General features: G+C 41.3%; 1 protein-coding gene across 2 annotated transcripts in view; it reads left to right on the top strand.

Moving 5' to 3' along the window:
* RASSF8 (Ras association domain family member 8) overlaps positions 1-25,993 on the top strand; it is a 128,293-nt gene that overhangs the window by 18,994 nt on the left and 83,306 nt on the right. Inside the window, exon 1 of one of the 2 annotated variants that reach the window (XM_043881338.1) lies at positions 22,650-22,745. The exons of the other annotated variant lie outside the window; for it this stretch is intronic. The gene's annotated coding sequence lies outside the window, so the exon portion shown is untranslated. Of the gene's footprint in view, positions 1-22,649; positions 22,746-25,993 lie in introns of those variants that run through there. 2 annotated transcript variants of the gene reach the window in all.

Below are 25,993 nucleotides of genomic sequence, written 5' to 3' on the forward strand. Positions count from 1 at the left end.
TTCCAGACAAGAATACTGGAGTGGGTTGCCAAGCCCTCCTCCAAGGGATCTTCCCCACCCAGGGATCGAACCCAGGTCTCCCACATCATAGGCAGATTCTTTACTGTCTGAGACACCAGGGGAGCCCCCCACTACAGGGGGACGTGGGTTCAATCACTGGTCAGGGAACTGAGATCCCACATGCTGCAGGCTGTGGCCAAAAAAGAGAAAAAAAAAAAGAAAAACCAGTTCACCTTATCGTGACTCCACATGACCGGGACTCTCCTGGTTTTGCACAGATTACCAGGAAAGTTTTGATTTGGGGTTTAGAATCTTAAGGATGTTTCCCTGGTCGAAGCTTAATCCCTCAGTGTTGATTCTCCTCACTTTAGATTGTTTTCAGAACACAATTCAGTTTTTCTCTTTCTGTTTTTTTCACCCATGACACACTTGTCAGTCCCTTTAAGGGTCTTGGTTCTGGCAGTCATGTGTCTCTCAGGGATGTGATCTGCATCTCCCCGTTGAGTGTGGCCTATTTTTCTCTTTTTTAAATAAAAAATTATTTATTTATTCTTGGCTGCGCTGGGTCTTCGTTTCGGCGCAGGCTTTCGCTAGCTGTTGCCAGCAGAGGCTACGCTTCGCTGTGGTGCGTGGGCTTCTCGTTGCAGTGGCTGATCTCAGGCACTAGCCAAGAGGGCTCAGTAGTTGTGGCGCACAGGCTTCGTTGTTCCACGGCGTGTGGAATCTTCCCGGACCAGGGATTGATCCCGTGTCTCCTGCATTGGCAGGCGGATTCTTATCCACTGTGATCCACTGTACCACCAGGGAAGTCCCACAATTCAGTTTTTCAACCATTTTTGTGTTCATTATATAATTTGACTGTTAACAGTTACTGGAAATAGATCAGATAATTTACAGTCAGAGAAATCACTTCCAGAAGCCTAAATGAGTAGCCCAAGATGGTTCAGCTAGGAGAATTTGAGGACGGATTAGAAATAGCAACGTCAGGACCCTCTTTGGTCCAGGGTTCCTTCCATGAAGTCCTTATGCCATGGCCTTCCATTCCACTGATTCTGACTGCTGATAAATGCATGCCTGCCCTGTTATGACATCGACAAGATGTTTACGTGGGTTCATCCCCGTTGGGTGTGACTTAAGTATTTTGAAATGGCTGAGATTATGGGTTACATCCATAATCATTACACAGATAGACATTGACTGGCTTATATGGGAGTTTGCCCATAGCCATCTTATTATTTTTTCTCTAAGGAACAGCCTAACTTCTTAGGAAGCATTTATCATTCAACTGACAATTTTTTTTTTCTGGAAATAATCAACTCAAATCATCAGAACTTTTATTCTTAACTTCATACATTTAGCAGGAAAATTGTCTTTCCGTCTTCCAGATGTTTAGCAAGCTAAGACAGTTAAGTGTGTACTACTTTTGTGACTCATTTTTAAGCAATAGGACTTGCCAAGTTAAGCACACAATTTAAAATACTTGTAAGAAAAAAAAAACTGAGAAACTTGCTCTATAAATATGCTCTTTGATTTTGTCCAGAGCAAGAGTTGGCCCTTTGAAAGTCACTATTGAGAACAACTAGGCTATGAGGCGGCTATAAGTCAGGGAGAAGATACTGGTTTTTATAATTAAGAACCACTGACATCAAGTACTAACCTGTAGGATTCCTATAGAGGTGTGGTGTTGTTGACTCTGGGAGAGGCTTGGGAGATCGTTTTACCATATTCTCTTTTAGAAGAGCAGCCCCTGGAGAATAGAAGTGAGGGGTCACATAGCAGTTGATGAGGGACTCGAATGAGCCACATTTCTCTGTTCAGATCCTCAAGTGCTCTCTCTCCCTGACTTGGTCCTTCTTGTCTCTGAAGGAAGTGTGGGAAATGGAGGCATTTCCTCGACTGATAACAAAGGCACTGGAGAGAGAATAGATAAAAGTAAGTACTTGTTTATCAGCGCTGAGCGGAATGCAGTTTGATGGCATTATACTAACGACAGTAAGTTTTAGGCCTGTCTCGGAAATGAAGATGGAACTCTTCATAGGCTAATATACTATTTTAAAAAATAAAAGAGACTCTAGTCAAGTGTGCAGAGGCTTCTGAGCCTCCAATAGAGGGAGCCGATCTGGAACACTTTGTAAAATTCTAAGGTCAAATCAAGTTATTTTTAAGCTCCTAAATGACTGGGGTAATGCCTAAATATAATACTCATATATATCTGGAAGCCAGACTGGCCAGCCTCTCCTGTTTAGTAAGAATACCTGCAGTGGCAGTCATAAAACCTCCAAACTCCTTCATTCCTATCTTTATTTATTTAATATTACATTAATTACACACTACTATGTATATAATTTATTAATAATGATATTAGTTGTGTTAATAGATGATAAATATTGTTTCACTCACAGTCCAGAATGTTTTAGATTTTAGACAGAAACCTGCACGTGTACATGTATTTTGGTGGGAAGCCAATTCGAAAGCCGTGGGCTGAGAACCTTAAAAAACAGGCACGTGGATAAAATCCATATCCAGGAAAGAGGCAGGGCAACAGCTAGGCCTGCGTCCCTCAGTTTCCAAGGGCAGTCAGTGAAGTCATGACTACTGCACCGATGGCGGTGCCTTGCAGTTTTCAGGTCGCTCTCACACCTTTTAAATTATTTGATTATCACAGCAAACGTGTGCGAATGGTAGGCTTAAACATCGCTCACATTCTCCATGTCAAGTTCAGTCATAGAAAGACTACGTCGTCTAATACAACAGGTATCCAGAACATTCTTCCACAGTCACATTGGTCTTGGCCAACTTCTAGGTGTCTTTTTTGAGAGAGTCAGTACATGAGGGTGTCTGCGAAAGAAGCCCGAAGCAGCAGGGCTTCTCTGTTCTCTTACAACCTCACAGTCAGGTTAAAAGCAAGTTTCAACTCAACTACTACACACGCAGTTGACTTTTAAGCTTTGAGCTTTGTGTCTTTAGATGTTCTGGTATACCTTTTGAGAAATGCTTACTCAAAACAGACAACAGCATGGCAGAGAAGGTTCTTGGTCTTTTAGTTACCACCAGAGATTTAGGCTTTATTAGATGATCTTACCCTGTTCATTCAAGGGTAGAAGTGTCTTTGAAACACTTTAGCAAGCTCACTTACTAGAATTATCTAATTTCACCAATGTGATCCTGTTTCTAACACTCATGATACTAATTAGCAAGCTGCTTCTTCCACCGAAGAAAATCCACCCAGTAGGTAATGAGCTAAGTGTCCCCAAAGCATTTGTCTGTTGTAACACCCTCTTGAGTGCGGGCCCCCCCGCCCGTGGACAATGCACTCCTTCTCCCATCAGCCTCAGCACTGTCACAGACTAGCACAGGCTGTTTCTGCTGAAATGCTTCCAAAAGTATATTACAGATGTTGAAACTCATCTCGGCTGTTGTGATATCTTGGAAGGTTACATTATTATTTGTGTACTCTGTTTAATAAAAAAGAGAGGTGTGCTTATTAGCAATCACATTAGTTTGATTAGAGAATAGTCTCAACAAAATGTGGAAAGTGGGTTTTGCCCAAAATAAGGTAACATAGGTAGGACATGTGTGTATTATCTGCTTAATGTCTGTTTGCATTATACCAACTTTAGACAGCCTAAAGACTGAGTGAATCTCAGGTGTAATTTTCTAAGAAAAAATAAGGGCTAAAGAGTTAAGCATTTCTAGCTGAGGTAAAGTTAAGGTTTTGACACCCACTCATACATACAAACACTTTAAACAAGCTACAGCCTGGTGAATGCTATGTGCAAATATTTACACATTCAAGTATGTGGTAGATGGAGTTTGGTAGTTAAACTTGATATACGTGATTTGGGGAGAGAGGTTGGATGCTTTACCTGTAGAATAGATGTGAGGCAGTGGCATGCATACATTTTTTTTTTTTTCTAAGTCTTAATTTAAATTTAACCTATATGTCACTATATTCTATTGCTATCCCCCAAAGGAAAAATATATTGAATTTTCCACTCTACTTACCAACATGTGGCAGTAGTAGATGAAGAACAGTGACTAGATAAGCTTGTGCTGGAAGCTGGTGAAGAGGAGAGTCAGCTGCGGGGAGCACTCACACTGGTTCGGGCAGGAAGGTAAATTAGAGAGAAAGACTGAGAGAAGCGCCCTCCCAAACGTGAAGGAGACGGCCTCGTGAACAAAGAACTAGCCAACTGCGTTGAGGCTGAAGATGGAAGCCAAGTAGGGTATGGACTTCACTTCTGGCGATGAGGAGAGCCTTTGTGGTCGTCTCCAGAAGAGTGAGGTAGCACTGAGTTGAGGAGTCTGAGGAAATGTAGGCTGATTTGTAAATGATGAGAGTCATTTGATGTATAATGTATCTGAGCACTTGTAATGTGCCAGGTCCTAAGCACTTTGTATGCATTAATTCATTTAAATCTCAAAACCACCTCCGAGGGTCTCTACTTTTTTCCCTCACCTTTTACTCTATGCAAAAACTGATGCACAGAATAATTGGCCCAAACTCGCAGGGGTGGAAGAGTGGGGCAGAAGAGCTCAGGTTCTAACTCGGGCGTGGCTCCACCACGGTGGACTTCAGCTGCCATTTCATCCTGAAGCTTCACTGCAGATGAGAGGCTGGTGCTCCTGTATTCTTTGTCCTGAGTTGAGTGATGGCGACAGAGACAGCTCCTTGAGGAAATCTCACAAGGCTTGAGGATGGTTCAGCAGTTTCCACTGCTGAGGTGGAGTCAGGACTCAGGGAGGCAGGGGCCAGCTCTCATTGTAGGAGATGGCAGAGGAGAATCAGGAAAGGCCTCTTGGAGAAGACCCTTAAACTGAGGTTCACAGTGGCAAACCTCAGAGTGTTGATTTAAAACATCACATGTGAGAAACTGGGTTTCATCCTTAGGTCTACTTCTTTATGTTTTTATCAGATTTTCTAAGTACCCTTCTCTCATGGTTAAAAACTGACTCAAGCAAACAGCCATGTCTTTCTAAAAGCCTGCAGTGAGTTTGTCCTAATGAGGTTTTGAACCCACAGATGTGGACATTTTGTTGTTATTTGTTTTGGCTAGGTGCGTCAGTGTGCCCTATTACTCATAATTACATGTGACTTTCTCTCTAGAGAAAGAAAAACCAAAGACTTCCCTCGCATGTTCTATTTGAAGAAAAAAGCACATACATACATGCAGTAAAGTGGTCAGTTTTTTTGGTTAAAAAGATGGAGTAACCATTATGCTTTCTATGGAGCCTTTACTCTTCTTCTGTAATCATTTCTGTGCTTTCCCTAAAAGCACCTTACAAGAAATATAATTGTTGCCTAAATGAGGAGAATGGGGAAATTAGCACAAAACAGTTCTGGAAATTTCTCCAGCCCTTCTGAGTGAATGTCCCTCTGGGTCACAGGTGCCTGCTCTCCACTATGTGGTTATGTGATGCAGCTGAATTTATTGTTTCTTATTTATGTAATAGTTTTGTTATCTAGTCTTTAAAAGCAAGCAAATTATAACTTTTTCAAACCCAATAAATTCCATAAAACAGGGTTTCTTGTGGGGTTTCTTTTTTTTTTAATTTTTTTTATTTTTTTACTAAAGTATAGTTGACTTATCCAAAAGTTACTTTATTCCAGTGGCTCACTCTTGGTTTTGCTTGAGGGTTTATTGACCTAAATAATAGTAAGACACATGGACTAAGTAGTTATCATATGTTCAGGGCTGTGGTAAGTTCTTCACTCACATTTTCATTTGTCTTCACAATTTCTGTGAGGTAAATTTACTCATTTAACAAATGAGAAAATAGCCTTGGAGAGATTTCTTCGACAGAAAGTTAAGTGCCCGCTGGGAAAGCTGGTCTGCTAGAATGAGGTTGGCGTGTGGAGAAGCAGAGAGCTGAGGAGGAGCCTGCGCGGAGCAAGGATGCGGCCTGGGGCGGTGCTGGAGGCTCTGGGCGCACGGTGCCCTGGTCTTGCATGAGTGAGCCTGCTCGTCTGTGGGGGTGCGTGTTTATTTACAAGCCCTTTATGGCAGAGTTTGCACTCATTGCAGCAGGCAGGGAGACGGCATGAAGGGAAAAGTGGCTTTGGTATAAAGATGAGTGGTGAGGACTGTGGCATATTAGAGAGCACGGAATCACCCAAGGGGGCGAGGGGGGCAGTCCCTGCTCACTCCAGCTGATCTCTGCCCTTGGGACACATGGGTGGACCAGGGTTTGGCAAATCTTCAAGATTTTTTTTTCAGAGAAGTCATATGTTTGGAATTTGGGGGTAACTTCCATTCTTAAAAAAAAAAAAAAAAGAAAACCGCTTTCTTTGGTCAAACAAAATCCCAGATAATGGAAGGTGGGTTTGTGCTTTGAAAACTTTAACAGTGTCCCCCTGTTAGCTGGTGGGAGTGGAGTTGGGGCAGCGCTAAGGTCCTAGGCTTGGGAGAGAGGACCTGAGGAGCCTCTGCCGGGGGATGGAAATGTTGGACTGTCAGGATAGTCTCATTTCAAGAATAATTAAAATCAAGCTAATTTTTTTTTTTTAAGTCATGGAATGAGATTTTAATTCAGTGATTTTTTTTTTTTTAAGATAAATTCCTTTAAAACCTTCATCTAACTCTGGGAGAAGGCGAGGGTGGGATGTTGCGAGAGAATAGCATCGAAACATGTATATTATCTATGGTGAAACAGATCACCAGCCCAGGTTGGATGCATGAGACAAGTGCTCGGGGCTGGTGCACTGGGACGACCCAGAGGGATTGGGTGGAGAGGTAGGTGGGAGGGGGGATCGGGATGGGGAACACATGTAAATCCATGGCTGATTCATGTCAATGTATGGCAAAAACCACTACAATATTGTAAAGTAATTAGCCTCCAACTGATAAAAATAAATGGGAAAAAAAAAAAAAAAACAGACTCAGACTTAGAGAACAAACGTGTGGTTTCCAGGGAGGGAAGATAGGGAAAGAGATAGTAAGGAAGCTTGGGATCAACACGTCTACACTGCGGTATTTAAAATGGAAAACCAGCAGGATCCTGCTGTACGGCACATGGAACTCTGCTCAGTGCTGTGTGTAACCTGAATGTGGTGGGAGTTTGGGGGAGAATGAATGCATGTATATGTATGGCTGAACCCCTTTGCTGACCACCGGAAGCTATCATATCATTGGTAATCAGCTACAGTCCAATATAAAATCAAAAGTTTTCTTAAAAAGAAAAAAAAAAAACCTTCATCTTAAGAATGAAGGATATCAAACTGCCAGCCTTAACAAACAATATATTAAATATAATATTGAGGAGTGTTAAAGGACATTGTTAGCATATTATCCTGCAAATTCAGATTTTGTCCAGTAGAAAATAAGCAATGGATGAGTGCTTTTTATGGGTTTATAGGCAGTATAAGGAAATACTGAGGCAATTGTTTTATTAAAAAAGGAAAGACATATATTGTTAGGGTGAATTCTCTCCTGATCTGCTGGGTCAGGCCTGCTTCACTTTTCTTATTTTGGCACAGAAGATGAACTTTTGTCCTGAATGATAAATTACATGGTCACCCTACATAACATTAATGTGTTTTTTAGTTGCTGATCTCTTTCCCATAGAGGTGGAATGAGGCAGGCGTGCTGGATGGCTGTGCTGCTTCTTGTAAAATTAATCATTGAAACAAAGGCGTGTTCACCTCAGAGTGACTCTCAGCCTTTCCTGAAGGATCTTGCTGTTACTGTCAGAGTTTTACTTGTCTGCACCACTTAAAGGGTGATTGATGATTTCTACCTTATAGTTTTCAAAGGCATCCTTCTTGTTAACTTTAACCTACTCTCCTACTTTCACGTCTGTATCACATTTAACTTGTGGTATGTGATGGACGCATAGCAATCCCCATGTCAAGGGTCTCTATTAAAACTTCTTTATAATCATCCTTAAATGGCACTGAGGTAAAGATAATAAAACACTGATTTCAATGATAGAAAAGCACATTTCTAGGCAAACATCTTGTATAATATTGGAGATATTGGGTGCTACTTTCTGGATATATCAGTTGTTTTCAGAAATTATTTTCATAGTGAATTATATACTGAATGATATGATAGTCCACGTCTTTTTCAACTTGGGATTAATCTATAGGCATGTGTTAATCAAGTTTGTGAATGGAAAAGTCTGAGGATGTAGATAAAAATCTAAAAATGACAGATTGAGAATTCAGAATGATTTTAATGACTTAAAACAATGACTGAAACACTAAAAGACTAAGTTTAATGGGTCAGGATATGACTTTCTCCATTTAGATTCAAAATAATAACAGTTACGCAAGTACAGAAATGAGGAAACTCAACACTGTTCATGAAAAAGACCTAATGGTTTTAGTTGAACAAGTTTAGTACAAGCTGATAGGAAATACTGTTTGTTTAAGAAGTTAGCCCAAACTTGCATTTCTGTTTGTATTTGAGACTGTATACTCTATTCCACCACAAACTAAAAATAAAAATGCTAGATAAATTTCATAAATATGGCTATAAAATTGTTGAGAAAGGAACATTGGACTGAAAGTGAAAGTGAGAACCCAGAGAGGTGAGTGGACATTCAGTGTGAGAGTCCTTGCCAAATCCAGCAAATGTATGCTTTGATTTCCTCGGCCTCCTGTTGCTTTGGAGACAGGAGACAAGGCCCAGAGTCTGTGCTAGGGGAAAGTGTTTGATATGAGATGTCTCCACAGAAATCTGGGCCCACCTCCCTGAAGGCTACTTCCATAGTGCAGTGTTGAGCAAGAAACACAGCTTTCCCCCTGACTCCTCCCAGCCCCTTAGCAACTCGAAGGGAAACTGCCTATCTAATATTTTATAACCAGTAACCAGTATCCATGCAGGTTTACAGTCCTAATTTGGATCTATTCAGGCGAGCCCCCAAAGAGGGAAATATATACAGTTGTGAACAGTGGTTCCAGCATAGTAGCTCAAGGCAGAAGCAGGCACAGGGTCTTTCTGGAGGAATCTTTCTTCAACCTAGGCTTCAAAGAGTTCAAAAAAATGTAACCACAAGAAACCTTAACTGACAGTCAAAAACTATGAAACAGACAAGTAAAGCAAAGTGTCACCAATAGAACCAGCCAAAATAGCAGGAACAGAATTAGACATGTAGTGATTCCAGATATAGTTGTCAGACAAAGAACGTAAAATAGCTTTGTACTGGAGAAATGAGGTTAAAAATGCGAGTAAATAGCAAATGAATGTAACCATGACAGAGGAGGTCTGGAAACTAAATAAAGCTTTGAGAAATTAAATATATATTTGGAATTTAAAAATCAAACAGGCTTAATGGTAAATTTGACATAGGCAAAGAGAGTTAATCAACTAGAAGGTGGTTCTGAGCCTTTTGATTGTGACCCATAGTAAGGCACTCATTTACTGACATGTGTAGACATACAGATACATGTGTATCATTTAAGCCAACGTTTTGAGAAACTGATCATAACCTTCTAAGGGTAGTGTTCTTTGCTGTTCTCCTTTCTAATTTGCACTTTTCATTAAAAAAAAAAGTTGGATTTTATCTAGGAAATTTTACAAATCACAATGGTCATTACCACAGTTTTGAGGAAAACTGATTTTAATGAAGTTGAAAACATGGATATTGCTATGGCCACCACTGTTCACAGCACTTTCCGTGGCCCACCACAGAACACCTGGAAGAAAACAAAAGATCGGTGTATCAAACATAGCTGTGGTGTAGTTTATCCAGTGAGCCGCTGTAGGATGGAGTGGTCCTGAAGCTGATGAACAGCCAGTAGAGCGTGGCCCCACTCAGTCAGAAGGGATGCTGCCCAGAAACAGCTAGCCTCAGCCCACACCTGTGCATGTCGGCTGCTTTCCCAGCTTTGAAAATGAATGGATCACTGATTCATGTATCAACATAATGTTGAGCAGAAAAAGCATATTGCAAAGATCATGTGTGGTCTGATTCTACTTAGATGAGGTTCGGAGATTTGAGCACACTAAACAGTAGGTCTTAGGGATGCAGTAGTTTAGGGATACAGAGGTGTGATTTGACTATTTTTAAAAGGCAAAAATAAACACAGAATTTAGGAGAGTTATTGCCTACTAGTGGAGGATAAGGGGAATGTATAAGGAAGAGTCAAGAGGAGCTTCAGAGGTTTTAGTAATCTACTTTTTCTTTGTAAAATTGGTTATGGGTACACAAATGTTTGCTCCCTTGAAATTCTTTGTTGTTGTTCAGTCGCTGAGTCATGTCTGACTCTGACCCCATGGGCTGCAGCACTCCAGGCTTCCCTGTCCTTCACTATCTCCTGAAGTTTGCTCAGATTCATGTCCATTGAGTCAGTGATGCTATCTAACCATCTCATCTTTATATTTTGTACGTATTTAACATTTAATGAAAATAATTTAACTCGAAAAAGCCAAGGAGGGATCAACACAGGTAATAAATCTTCTGTGCAAATCAGGCCATTTGGGAGCCAAGTTTTCTGAACATTAACGAGCTGGAATGTGTCCAGAGGAAAACATCCAGGGTGGTGATGCCGGCCTGCTTGTGAGCCTTTCATTTTTCAGATGCACGTCATGTAGATTCTGAGTGTGGGGTGTTGATTTCCCCCGGTCTGTTGGCTGGTAGAAATAGGAGCGAACTCTCAGGTAAACTCTGAGGGTAACGTGCCTTTGCTGCACTGTACAGAAAGATGTTCTAAAAAACATCCCACAGTTGTTCTGTGGTTTGCTAAAGGTTTTTTTTTTTTTTTTTTTTTTTTCTGTCCAATGCTATAACCGTGGACCTGTGGCATGTTGTAATAGTATACCAGCCAACAGCTCAGAAACGAGGCATCTTTTGTTGCTGGCTTCAGACAAGTCCTCTGCTGTCCATAGCTCCCAGGGCATCTCTAGATTCAGGTTGTGTCCATCACAGGGGCGCACACATTGGGTAGTTTCATCTGGTGCTTTTGGGGGGAAAGGCAGTCTCTGTCCTGTGATTGCTTTTTGGCTGTGCAGGGAGCCAGCATGACCAGGGCCTCAGCTAGATGTAAACATGGAGGGCTGGGCTGAGGGTGGCTTCCGTCTAGGTAGTGATTCCATGAGGTGAAGAAAGGAATTAGCAATGATTGGGTATCTGCAGTGTGCCAGCTATTGTTGGGCATGACTTTGAAGACTTCATTTTTTGAAGCAGTTTTAGATTTACAGTAAGATCAAGGGGGAGGTACAGAGATTTCCTGTTTACCCCCACCCCCTCATACACATAGCTTACCCCATCATCCACATCCCTCTACCAGAGTGGCACATTTTGTTACAGCTGACTAGCCTACAGTAACACGTCTTTGTGGTTGAAAGCCCATAGTTTACATTACTGTTCACTCTTGGTTTTGTACATTCTGTGTGTTTGGACAAATGTATCCTAATGACATACAAATAATGATATGTACCCACCATTATAACCTCATGCTGAGTATTTTCACTGCCCTGAAAATCCTCTGTGCTCTGCCCATTCATCTCACCCTCTCTCCTAACCACTGGCACCTCCTAGTCTTTTTACTGTCTCCTTGGTTTTGCCTATTCCTAAATGTTATATCATTGGCTTGTAGTGTGCAGCCTCTTCAGATTGGCTCTTTCTCTTAGTAACAGGCGTTTATGTTTCCTCTATGTCTTTTCAGCACTTGTTAGCTCATTTCTTTTTAATCCTAAGTAATATTCCATTGTCTGGATGTGGCACAGTTTATCCATTCATCTGTTGGAGGACATCGTGGATACTTTCAAGTTTTGGCAGTTATGAATAAAGCTGCTGCAAATACCCATGTGCAGGTGTTTTGTGCACATAGTTTTTAACTCGTTTGGGTCAGTACCAAGAACAGTTGCAGAATTGTATGGTAAGAGTATGTTTAGTTTAATAAGAAAACCACCAAACCGCCTTCTGAAGTGACCGTATCATCTTGGATTCCCACCAGCAGTGAATGAGTTCCTGTTGCTCCACAGTCTCACCAGCCTCTGGTGATGTCTGTTCCAGATTTGGGCCATTCTAGTAAGCGTATAGTTGATCTCATTGTGTTCATTTGCATTTCGCTGATGACATACAGTGTAGAGCAGAAGTCTCCAACCTTTTTGGCACCAGGGACTGGCTTTGTAAAAGATAGTTTTTCCACAGACTGGGACAGGTGTCGGGGGGATGGTTTCCAGATGATTCTCATAAGGAGTGGGCAACCTAGATCCCTCACACACAGAGTTCACAGAAAGATTCGAGCTCTTATGAGAATGTAATGCTGTGCAGAACCAGAGGAGGCAGAGCTCAGGTGGTAATGCAGGTGATGGGGATTGGCTGGAAATACAGATGAAGCTTTGCTTGCTCAGTTCAGTTCACACAGTCATGTCTGACTCTTTGCAGCCCCACAGACTGCAGCACACCAGGCTTCCCTGTCCATCACCAACTCCTGGAGCCTACTCAAACTCTGCCCATCGAGTCAGTGATACCATCCAACCATCTCATCCTCTGTCGTCCCCTTCTCCTCCTGCCTTCAATCTTTCCCAGCATCAGGGTCTTTTCAAATGAGTCAGTTCTTCACATCAGATGGCCAAAGTATTGGAGTTTTCAGCTTCAGCATCAGTCCTTCCAATGAATTCTTCAGGATTGATCTCCTTTAGGATTGACTGGTTGGATATCCTTTCCCAAGGGGCTCTCAAGAGTCTTCTCCAACACCACAGTTCAAGAGCATCAATTCTTCAGCATTCAGCTTTCTTTATATTCCAACTCTCACATCCATACATGATTACTGGAAAAACCATAGTCTTGACTAGATGGACCTTTGTTGGCAAAGTAATCTGTGCTTCTTAATATGCTGTCTAGCATATAACTTTTCTTCCAAGGAGCAAAGTGAAAGAAAGAAAGTGAAGTTGCTCAGTTGTGTCCGACTCTTTGCAACCCCATGGACAGTAGCCTGCACCAGGCTCCTCCATCCGTGAGATCTTCTAGGCAAGAGCACTGGAGTAGGTTGCTGTTTACTTCTGCAGGGAATCTTCCCAACCCAGGGATTGAACCCAGGCCTCCCACATTGTAGACAGACACTTTACCGTCTGAGCCACCAGGGAAGTCCAAGGAGCAAGTGTCTTTTAATTCCAAGGTGGCAGTCACCATCTGCAGTGATTTTGGAGCCCCCCAAAATAAAGTCTCTCACTGTTTCCATTGTTTCCCTGTCTATTTGCCATGAAGTGATGGGACCAGATGCCATGATCTTAATTTTCTGAATGTTGAGTTTTAAGTCAAGTTTTCAACTCTCCTCTTTCACTTTCATCAAGAGGCTCTTTGGTTCTTCATCACTTTCTACCACTTACCTCCTGCTTTGCAACCCAGTTCCTAACAGACGATGAACTGGTACCAATCTAGGGGCTGGGGACCCCTGGTGTAGAGCATCTTTTCATATATTGGTTAGTCATTTTCACATGAAAATATTCTGTTTCAATGGGGAGAAAGTGGTGGTCTAACCTCATCTTACTGATGTGAAAGTTAGGGAGGGATGGCTGATATCAGTCATCTGGGGGAGAGAAGGCCTTCCAGTCAGGAGAGCCAGCTGCCGGGTTCCCTGCCAGAGGCTGTGTTTGGGGGAGCTTCAGAACACGGACTGCAGTAGCAGGACTGGGCACCTGCTGACTGCTGTTTGCTAGCGGGGGGCAGAGGTGGGGGTGGGGGTGTGCACGGCGGCAGGGGGCTGGTTGTAAGCTGTCTGACCACCGCATGTCTCTTACCTCATCAGAAAACCAGGGATATGGAAAGGAAATGGCAACCCACTCCAGCATTCTTGTCTGGAGAATCCCATGGACAGAGGAGCCTGGTGGGCTACAGTCCATGGCATCGCAAAGAGTTGGACACAACTTAGCAACTGACCATCAGCATACAATCAGGCAGATTGTGATTTGGGGAAATAGTTCTGGATGGAAATGTGGCATAAAATGGAGAGTGAAGTGACCTAGCAATACAGAATATAGAGTTTTGTAAGAAATTAAAATTTTTGTATAGAATAATAGTTGCAAATATTCAAACAATAAAGTCTGTGGCTAAAGGAAAATAAAAGAAAATGAGATATTCTTATGAATTAATGAAAATAAATGAAGTAATATGCATAAAGTACTTAGAACAGTGGCTTCACACAGAAGAAAGAGGCTGTAAACTGCAGTGTTGAGAGAAACCGCAGAAGAAGCAGACAGTTCTCCTGGTCTCTGGCCTGAGGCGAGCCTGCCCTCAGTCTGAAAGGGCTGAGATACTTGCATCTAGTCTGGTATCCCCAGCATCCCAATCTGGGTTCTCCCTGCACCAGGAAGGTGGCATGGCCTTGATAATTGACATCCATCAGCTCCTCCTCCTCCAGGATCCTATGGTCTTCCAGTGCCAGAGGGATGTTACCAGTGAACAGACACTCAGCTGCACTCATTCCCCAGAGCTGGCCCTGCAGATGAGACCCTGAGGCCCAGGGAGGTTCTGACTGTTCCAAAGTCACTTCAGCAGAGCTTAGGGGAGGGTGTGGGCTGTGCTGCCTCTAGGACGTGCAGAGGACAAGGCCAGTTTCCTCTTTGGAGCCCTGACTTCATATGGTGCATGTGACCTTGCGCTTCTTGGGTCAGCAGGGCCATCGGGACTCCTGGATTCCATGTGCCCTTTGGGGCCTTTGGAGATGCAGACTGCACAGCATACCAGGGCAGCTTGCCTTTTAGGGGAGCTCCTCTGCCCTCCTAACGCAGTTTCTTTCTAAAGTGTGTGGAGATGAGATATCCATTGGCTTATTCTCTGAGTTCCCCTAGTGTCTGACCTGTGGTCATTGGCTTCTCACAACTCTGATGAAGTTCTCTACGACTTGCTGCTGCTTCTGTTGGCTTTAATAATTTCCCCTTCTTTATCCTCGTTCCCTGCTTGTAGCCCTTGTGTGTTTCTGCCGTTTTCCCGCACCTGGGAGTTCATCACTACACAGTGAGCTGGTATGAACTGGAACAAGGTCTGAGTTGAATCCATCATAGGTGCTATGATCTGTGCAGTCTCCCCTCTCAGCTTTCTTTTAATTAGCCTGGAGCCAAAGTGGACGTTATTAACACAGCACTATAGTCATTACCGTGTGCTCTCAGCAAGGGGAGAGAGTACATCAGAGGTGGACCACAAACTGTGGGAGATGGTAATTCTAAAAGCGATCTAAGGATGTCCCTTCTTTAAGACATTGAGGCAAGAAATGATAAGGTTTCAGAAATAGGTAAAGTGTAATCCACACAAACGCCTGGCATAAGTAGTGTTTAAACATATTCTTTTCTTCAGCTTAAGGTATCCTTATTGCTTATACTTTTCTTTGTATTGAAATGACATTTATTCAGGATTAATGTAATTTTGAAACAGTGCAATTTAGGAAATTAGGTAATTGTTTAAAGTGTACTTGAACATGCCAACACACTATAGTAATTTTCAATTTTAGTAGTAGAATATTCTTTGCTCTTTATTATTTTTGTTTTTTTTTAACACAGGCTAAAAATTTTCTACCATCCCTTATTTTAAATGAAGAATGAAAATCATTGTCACTTGAAATTAATTCACATTATTTAAAAAAGAAATCCCTCATATTTAGTCACTAAGTCATGTCCGACTCTTGGCGACCCCATAGACTGTAGCCCGCCAGGCTCCTCTGTCCATGGGATTCTCCAGGCAAGAATACTGGTATGGGGTTGCCATTTTCTCCTCCAGGAGATCTTATCAAACCCACATCTCCTGTGGCTCCTGCATTGGCAGGCAAATTCTTTACCACTGAACCACCTAGGTAGGGACTCTAAAATTAGTTCTCTTGAGACCGTTAGGGAAAAAATTGGGAGAAAGTTTAAAACATCCATGCAAACAACCTTCTAGTCAGAGCTGTCAGGTCTTTGAAAACAACCTTGGGGTTTTTCCTGTTGGCTGGTAGCAGTATTGAACAGATGGTTAATTAATAGCAATCCAGCTGAATAATGAAATCTGATAAGCTAAGAAGAGGTCAACTAGATCAATCTGTAGTATTTAGGAAAATTTCCAGGGTGATTGGGGAGTGGCAGTTAAAATCAGTATTTGAGCTTTCACTTATATTAATGCAAAAATAAAGCCACAAGTTTGTTAGTTAAAAATCGTTTTCTTCAGTTAAAAAAATTACCCTCCTCCAGTCTCCCCCACCAGTCCTTCCTTGTAGGGAGAAAAGGAAAAGAGAAATTTGTCAGCTGGCTGCCTGCATTTGCCACCTCAGGAAATAGCATGTCAAATTCCTGCTTTATCTAGACCCTCCTCCTGGCCTGCCCTCCATCCTCGTTTATTGAGTGTGCTAGATTTGGTGCTAGGTGCTGGGACTATAAAGAAGAAACGAGACAGAATTCCATGATGCAGGAGGGGCGTAGGCCTGACAAATAACACAACAGACTGTGGAAGCTGCCAAAGAATCTTTTCATTGTGTTCAGAGAAATTGTTATCTGCTGATAACAATTCACAACTTTATCAGGTGTTTGGTTTTTTTTTTAACCTTTGTAGTTTACTTCATTTAAATTAAAGGCCAGTTAATTTCTTTGAGTTTGTCCCAGTCTTGGAGGAGTATAGGGGTTCAGAGGGGTATAGCAATTCCACCTAAATTATTCTGAAAATCACTGTGCCTTACCGGAGCCTTGCGCTTTCTAAGCAGTGGCAAAGACAGCTTTATGATGTGTCCTTTGCCGAAGGAGCCTGTTTCTGCTTCCTTTTCTATTCTTCAGGTCTTTATCCTTCCTAAGCTTCTCTCCCATTTGTTTCCTGTTAAAACAGTAACCCAGCCACGCGTTCTGCCCTAGTCACTGGGCCACACCAGCTGTCCTGCTGCTCTCAGCGCTTGCTTGATGTCTTCTTTGGTGTGTGGCAGTGTCACGTTTTTCTGGTAAGTGTTCTTTCAGGAAACACAGCTTCTATTAGCGTGCTTATGTTCGTCCTTTCATCTGGATGCATTTGACAGTGTTCTTGGTTTGGGGCCAACTCAAGCTGGAGTAAAGGATCTTCAGGAAAGACACCTAGATAATTTGAGACTACTTTCACCAAACTCTGCAGTTGATCTTCTGAAAATAACTCTTCGACAGTACATGAGCTGTGAACTTCCAGATGTTCAACCTGAATTTAGAAAAGGCAGAGGAACCAGAGATTAAATTGCCAACATCCCTTGTGGGTGTGCCTTAGTCACTCAGTCTTGTCTGACTCTTTGCGACCCTATGGATCATTGAAAAAGCAAGAGAGCTCCAGAAAAACATCTACTTCTGCTTTATTGACTTCGCCAAAGCCTTTGTGTGGATCACAACAAACTGTGGAAAATTCTTCAAGAAATGGGAATACCAGACCACCTTACCTGCCTCCTGAGAAATCTGTATACAGGTCAAGAAGCAACAGTTAGAACCAGACACAGAACAATGGGCTGCTTCCAAATTGAGGAAGGAGTACGTCAAGGCTGTATATTGTCACCCTGCTTATTTAATTTATATGCAGAGTACATCATGAGAAATGCTGGGCTGGATGAAGTACAAGCTGGAATCAAGATTGCTGGGAGAGGGGACTTCCCTGGTGGTTCAGTGGCTAGGACTCTCTGCTTCCAATGCAGGGGGCCCGGGTTCAAACCCTGGTCGGGGAACAAGATCCCATGTGCTGTAACTAAGCCTCTGTAACTAAGACCTCATGCAGTCAAATAAATAAATAAATATATATTTAAAAAAAAAAAAAAAAAAAGATTGCTGGGAGAAATATCAATAACTTCAGACATGCAGATGACACCACCCTCATGACAGAAAGCAAAGAAGAACCAAAGAGTCTCTTGATGAAAGTAAAAGAAGAGAGTGAAAAGGTTGGCTTAAAACTCAACATTCAAAAAACTAAGCTCGTGGCATCTGGTCTCATCACTTCATGGCAAATAGATGGGGAACAGTGGAAACAGTGAGAGACTATATTATTGGGCTCCAAAATCACTGCAGATGGTGACTGCCACCATGAAATTAAAAGATGCTTGCTCCTTGGAAGAGAAGTTGCAGCCAACCTAGACAGCACATTAAAAAGCAGAGGCATTACTTTGCCAACAAAGGTCCATCTAGCCAAAGCTATGGTTTTTCCAGTAGTCATGTATGGATATGAGAGTTAGACTGTAAAGAAAGCTGAGTGCCGAAGAATTGATGCTTTTGAACTGTGATGTTGGAGAAGACTCTTGAGAGTCCCTTGGACTGCAAGGAGATCAAACAAGTCAATCATAAAGGAAATCAGTCCTGAATATTCATTGGAAAGACTGATGCTGAAGCTGAAGCTTCAACCCTTTGGCCACGTGATGAAGAACTGACTCGTTGGAAAATGAGAAATGCTGGGGAAGATTGAAGGCAGGGGGAGAAGGAGACAACAGAGGAAGAGATGGTTGGATGGCATCACTGACTCAATGGACACGAGTTTGAGCAAGCTTCGGGAGTTGGTGATGGACAGGGAAGCCTGCCGTGCTACAGCCCGTGGGGTCACAAAGAGTCGGGCACAACCGAGCAAACTGAACTATTGCTTGGGCTTCCGGGTGGCTCAAGTGGTAAAGAACCCACCTACCAAGGCAGGAGCCACAGGATACATGGGCTCAACCACTTAAAAGGCATTGACTGGGTTCACATCAAGTTTTCTAATCTTTGTGAACCTCAGCTTTGTCATCTAGGGACTTCAAACATGTTAATATGAAAAAGCTAAGAAAATTTACATCCATAATGCAAGTAGAAAGACTTATTTCACAAAAACTCCCTGAATATCTCCCTGGATATGAACTCTACTGTAGGCTTTTTTTTTTTTAGAAGTCTCTTTAATGCTTCCAAAAACATTTATTTGGTTGTATTATTACTACATATTGGGTTGGCCAACCCAGTATTAGTTACATCTCACAAAACAGCACAGTTGGTAGAATGAAATTAATTTGTTAATTTACCTTCATAATTTCTTTACTGTCTTTTTTTTTTTTTTTACCATCCGAGCCACCAGGGAAGCCCTAAGAATACTGGAGTGGGTTGTCAATCCCTTCTCCAGGGGATCTTCCCGACCCAGGGATTGAACCTGGGTCTCTTGCATTACAGGCAGATTCTTTACATCTGAGCCACCAGAAAAGCCCCTTCTACTGTATTTTAATATAGTAAGGAGTTAGTGAATGTTTTCTAAAATTGAATAATTATTTTTGTTGTTACTACCATTGCCCTCTGCTTTACAAACTAATATAGCTGATAGCCTCATAATGGATTCATTTCCATAGAAAATCTCCGTTACTGTTTCTGTAGTCATGTTATTGTTTTAATATTTCATATGGAATATGTAGAAACCAAGATATATTTCTTACTACCTTTGCATGTTGCTCTCAGCAGAGCTGATGATTCAGAGATGTGGGACATCTGTGAGTTTTGGTATCAAAAAAGGAAAAAAAAAACCCTGAATGTTCCTATCTTTCTTTTATTAGAAATAATTAGGAATTTAGAATTTCTGATTTTCATATTTGTGGTTTTATTTTGTGGAAACAAAGGGATAGCACTTATGAAAATGTGCTATCACATTTTATTTACAGTTGAATATTTACATTTGAATGTTTAGATGGCTTTTTCTTTTCAATAAGAAGGAATGTGCTTTTTGAACTTTCTGGCATCTTGGAGAGTAGAGAGTAGCTTCCTTTAGGCTTTTTCTTATATCACCTGTGAGACTTATAGGCAGAGCAATAAGCTCTTTTCTGATTTCTACAGTGATAGAAATGCTCCTACTGTCCATTTATTATCCATCCTGGTGGACCTAGTTTGGGGGAAGAGAATATATCCAACAATTAATCAGCAGTTGTGCAGAGACATCTATTAATACAAGCAAATGAAGGGCCTGCCTTCTTGAAAAAATAAAAAAAATTTTTTTTTTCATTTTCTGCATTCTAATGGGAAAAAAAAAAGGCAACACCTCTTAGAAACTGGAATTTACTTTGCTCTTGAGTTATCCTTAATCATCCTGTTTTGCTTGGACTCAGTGTATAAGAACTGCAATATCCTGATGCGTGCATGCACAGTCACTCAATCGTGTCTGACTCTTTGCAACCCCATGGGCTGCAGCCCACCAGTCTTCTCTGTCCGTGGCATTATCTTGGCAAGAAAACTGGAGTGGCTTGCCATTTACTACTCCAGGCAATCTTCCTGATCCAGGGGTTGCAGCTCATGTGACTTCTGCATTGACAGGCAGATTCTTTATGCTGAGCCACCTAGAAAGCCCATAATATCCTGATACTGTGTTCATTTACATCAACAACTTATGTTTGCATTCTTATGAGTAATTTAAATAAAGGCTGTTTGGGCAACAGTATCTATTGCTGCACAACAAGTTGCCACAAACTTAGGGGCTTAAGCATTTTATCTCATCTAGTTTCTTTGTATTAGGAAGTCAGGAAAGTCCTAGATGGGCAGCTCTGGCTCAGGATGTTTCATGAGGTTGGAGCCCAGATTTCCTTCTGTGCTGTAAGTGGTCCACAGGAAGGCTTGACTGGAACTAGAAGATCTTCTGCCAAGGTGGTTTCCTCACAGGCCTGGCAAACTTGATCTGGTTTTTGGCAGGAAGCCAGTCATGTACAGATGTGAGAGTTGGACCATAAAGAAGGATGAGCACAGAAGAACTGATGCTTTCGAGTTCTGGTGCTAGAGAAGACTCTTGAGAGTCCCTTCGACTACAAGGAGATCAAACCAATCAATCCTAAAGGAAATCAACCCTGAGTGTTCATTAGAAGGACTGACAGAGAAGCTGAAGCTTCAACCGTTTGGCCACCTGATGCGAAGAGCTGACTCATTGGAAGAGACCCTCATGCTGGGAAAGATTGAAGGGAGAAGGAGAAGGGAGAGCAGAGGGTGAGATGGTTAGATAGCATGATGGACTCAGTGGACATGGATCTGAGCAAACTCTGGGAGACAGTGAAGGACGGGGAAGGCTGGTGTGCTGCAGTCCATGGGGTCACAGAGTTGGACACTACTTAGCGACTAAACAACAACAAATGTCAATTTTAGAAACTACTTTTCAGGTACCCGCTTCCCAATTCCAAAAGACCTGCTTAAAAGCAAAGCTAAAAAGAGTGATGAGGCTTTAAAGAAAAGAAGATGGATGGGGAAAGAAATTCTGAATTAGATAAATAAGAGTCCCTTTGCCAGCCAAACTACATATAGATAGCTTCTAGGTCCAAGGTGGAAATCAGGGTGATTAGTCTATTTTACCTCTTCCGCGTGGCTCTGAATTCGCCACCCAGTTCTCTGCCAGCCCTTTCTCCCAGCAGGGTGGACCCTTCCTTGCTTTTTGGACAATGTCACACTCCGTGGACAGGCTCTTTTACCAAAGGGATGTTAGCTTCAAATCTGTGTCTGTCTTGTAGCTTCTTGAGGAGGTAGGTACATCTTGTTGAAGCCAGAAGGCTCTAACCTATCTGATAGGAGATGATGAAATAGGAATTCTATGGTATCTAGTTGGCTTAAAACCTGTTCATTGTCATTAGAAAATATTTTACTGTGAGTGCTGCTCTTTCCTTTAAAACTTAGAAGCATGCAGTAATGCACCTCTGCGCTTGGAGCTGTAACCATGGAAAAAGTAACCTGAAAATGAAGGGCACTTTTACAGCGGCTATTGACTTATATGAAGTACTTGACTAGTAACCAGATTTGGAAGCAATGTCTCCACACAGGGGTGTAGAAGGTGAACAGGGAGAACCCAGTGCTCTCTGGAAGAGGGAGGTTTGGATTAATTTTCCCTTTCTCAGTTGCGTTTGGAATATATATATTTTCTGATAGCTTGCCTCAGATTTGGGGTTTGCCAGATAGTTCTATACTGTTTCTGATTTGATACTTTATGTCATAGCTAAGACTAAGGACTATCCACTTTTGGGGCTGGTATTTCCTATTCATAATAAAAGTAGTTGGGTGTTTTGGTATATCTTTAAAAAGTATCATTAATGGAACATGGTCTTGTTACTAAAGTCAACCTTTCTATAAATAAACACAGAAACGTCTGCAAAGGGCATAGTCTGAATGTGGCAGACATAAGAAGTGCGTCAATTCCCGTCTTGTGGCCAAGATTTCTTTCTTCGGCTTTCTTTATAACTAATGTCATGGCAGAGTTTCACATTCTCACAGTATTAGGCAAGTGAATGGTCAAAAAACTGATGCCAAGTTACCCTGTTTCTTAGGTTAGCCAATGGTTGTCATTTGTACTCACCAAGGAAGAATGCGGCATGTTTTTGTTTTTATTTTTTAAAGACTGAAAACCCCGAGTTCTCCCCTTCAGCTTCATTTTTAGACCCTGTCTTTAGGCAACTTTCCAAATGTCTAACTGCTAAAACTGCTTTCAAGAAATTATTGTGGTATTTCAGAGAACTTTGGTCAGGAGAAAAAGAAGGCACAACATCTTTCCTAGAACACCATGGGCCCATCAAATGACCTTTTAGAGAAACAACAACGAAAGTCCCTCTTTCAAAGGCACGCTAATTGAAACCAAACCAATCTACCCCACAAGCACTGCAGTCAGATGACCAGAGGGGAGGGCCCACGAGGGGAGGGAACGTTCTCTTTGGAAAAACCATTTGAAGCTAAAAGCTTGTGTATTTTTCTCTTTCATTAAAAGTTAAAACGGGAATGATTCAGCATGTCTGAGATAAAAGTTAGCCAGGATTGTAAGAACACCATGTACCTTTTCAGGTGCCTGTGTGGCTCCTCCTGGAATACCTGCCTGGTGCTCCGCCCTCCTCAAGACTACCTCACTCTGCCCCCAGCTGGGGACTCCAGCCGGAGAAGGTGAGTCGGCCTGCTTGTACTCCATTCCTGCATCCTAGAAGGCTACTAGTTCTGGTGGCTTTTTAAAGAATAATTTTCAAAGTTTTGAGAGACTTTCAGGGCTTGTGTTCACTAGCAAATCATCATTTGTAAACCCTTTATTTATATAAGTACGAGGCGTGGTTAGCAATAGTATCTTTTGTCTCACTGCATTATAAATTCTAGATTCAAACTTGGAGTCTGAGGCATAATTTTGCAAACTGGTGTATCACCATTCTTGGGCTTCCTGAGCACTAGTCTATTAATGCCTTAAACTTAGCAGTTTCTTTTAAAACAGAGAAGTAATTTCTAACAGTTGACGATTAGAAGATCTTGGTAAGTCTGAAATAGATCCTATAGTTTGAGTTTCCATCTGAATGTAGTAGTGTCAATAGTTGGCTTCATTAAATAACGGGGCACAAAAGCCCCTGAGGTGGGAATATTCAACTCTTTCCCACTTGCTTTCTGTATGCTCAATGTGTATGGTCTCTTCTGTCTTGAACATTAAGGTGACTTACTGGTCTCAAGAGGGGAAATAATTTGACCTTGTTTGTAGTCAGTGAATCACTTACAATAAACTGTTCGCATTTTACAGGTGAATAAACTCTTTAAGGGCACCAACCAGCATGGTGTCATATAAATTCCTTAGTCCCTCATTTACAAAAGTTATGTGCTTGCATTTTTGCCTAGATGATGAGTTTTGAAGGTCTCCTATAAATTAATTTCCCCTTAGAGCCCTCTAGTAATTGCTAGGCTGTGGAAGGAGTGGATTTCTAAAACCACAAGTTCACATCTGCACCGGTTCAGTTCTCTTGTGGACTCCACTGCATTGCTCTGGCATTAGCCAAAACCATGACTAGAAGGCTCCAAGTGTTGAGAATGAAGGATAGTCTGGTTGTAATAAGGTAAATTCATTATATTCATGTGAGCACTGAAAAATCCTAGTTGAGCCCTGCAATTTGTAATGCAGTCTAAAGAAAAAAACCAAGAGACACAGATGTAAAGAACAGACTTTTGGACTCTGTGGGAGAAGGCGAGGGTGGGATGATTTGAGAGAATAGCATTGAAACATGTATATTATCAAGTGTGAAACAGATCGCCAATCCAGGTTCGATGCATGAGACAGGGTGCTCAGGGCTGGTGCCCTGGGATGACCCTGAGGGATGGGATGGGAAGGGTGGTGGGAGAGGGGTTCAGGATGGGGAACACATGTACACCCATGGCTGATTCATGTGACTGTATGGCAAAACCACCACAATATTGTAAAGTAATTAGCCTCCAATTAAAATTTAAAAAAATAAAAATAAAGCATATGCAGTGGGCATGATCAAAAAAGTAAAAAAGAAAAAAATTTTTAAAGCACAAGGAAGAATTGTATTGTATTATGTAGCTCCATTGACTAAAGTTCTCTCCATGATTGTAGCATCACTTAAATTTTAGTTTTAGCTCCTATTATTGATGGAACTGTTCTACAGGTCTTTCTCTTACACATTCACTATTTTCTATACAGGAGGATTGATGTTTAAGTTACACCATGAAGGAACTGTGCTTCAGGTTTAACATTTAAGGATTGTATGTATACATTTGGATTTGAATGCTTCAATTATTTTGTTTCTCTTGAACACTAGTACTTATTTATTAATACAAATAGGACAGAGATGTCTGAGTTGCTTGGCATTTACTGCTGAAGTGTTCAGTTTTTACTGTTTCTTCTCAAATGCTCAGTAACAGTCTTTGATTCTTGACTTCAAGAGCAAAGAGACCCCTTTAGCATTTAGCATACTTCTCTGTTTTTCTTTTTTGAATGAAGTTTTGTTTGAATTAACAAAACATTTTTGCCCATGCCGAATACTGAGCCAGCTTACTCACACAAACAGAATATGTGCGTTTCCTAGCCTTCTCAAATGAAGCATGTCATTTTAGTCATGTTAACTTTGATGAGCAGCAAAATCAACTTTGAAATTCTTAGTATTGCTATATTGTAAAACTACCTCTTTATTTTTTTTTTAATGCAGCTACTTTAAATTTTTACTGACTTAAAAATCAGAATAACTCTACTAAATCACATTTCTCCATCACAATGCAATTTCTCCCAAGCCATTATTCTCTTAGAGAATAATTCACAGTGTTATTTATCAAAAGGCATCTTTGTTAGTTTTATAAAGTTGAGGCTGTGTGAGAACTAACTATAAAGCCCATGTTTTGTGTAAAAGATTAGGTAAAACCAAGTTTAGATTTTACAGATTGCTTATTTATGCTTCTCTTTCTGTTCTAAATAGCACTGTAGTATTCCCCCACCCTCCTTTTCTGGTGCTTTCCTGTAAAAAGCATTAGTGAGGGGAAAACAATGGTAAACAAGGCTTAGCTCTATAATCTTCTTTCAAAACTGCCTTGCAAATAATTTCCCATAGTTTCTGTAGTGAAGCATATGGTGGTAATACACCCTGTACCTCTGGTAATGGGGAGCAGTTTCAGAGTACTCTCCGCATTTTATGTTTGAAGCTTTGTATGTACGTTTTCAGGTTAGGTGTTCTATCCCCTGTAGATTTAATGGAATTTATTTTTATATGCTTAGTTTTAATGGTTTAGATGGGGGCATTTTTGTTAAAACTTGTAAAGAGATGTTTTTTGTTGTTATAGATTGATCCATGCAGGCTTCAGGAGGCTTGCAATGGTCTTGTGGTGAAAGCAACTTGATAGAAGAAGGGGGAATATTTTCTGTAATTTAAGTTGTCATAGTAACCTGCATCAAGGCCTGGAATCCAGGCCTGAAGAATTTCAGTGACAATAAACATTCCAGTTGCATTCATCATCAATCTTTTTTCTCTAAGAGAAAGGAGCCGTCTATTGTGACCTAATTATTTCATTTCTGTTTTTAGAAAACTGGTTAGCAGCTTGCATTTTTTAGCACTTCGAAACTTCCCTGATAGGGTAAAAATGAAAAATGTAGCTGTTTGTATTGGAAGTTGATATTTTTCTTATAATGTATCTCAAGCTATTTCAGATGGCAAGACAGATTCAGTATAATGGTTACTTATTGAAATATGAAAGAAACAGGATTTGCTGAGGATTTGAAGAGATTGCCACAAACATTTATTAACATGCAAGTCTTAAACAGTATTAGAATCTGGTTTTCATGAGGCTGTGATTTGGGAATGTTATGAATTTCTTAATATCAGTTGTTAATATTTTATGGCATCTTGGACTGTGTGGTCTTAAGCATGAATATA

Source organism: Cervus elaphus, chromosome 22 (genome assembly GCF_910594005.1).
Source record: "Cervus elaphus chromosome 22, mCerEla1.1, whole genome shotgun sequence".
NCBI lineage: Eukaryota > Metazoa > Chordata > Mammalia > Artiodactyla > Cervidae > Cervus > Cervus elaphus.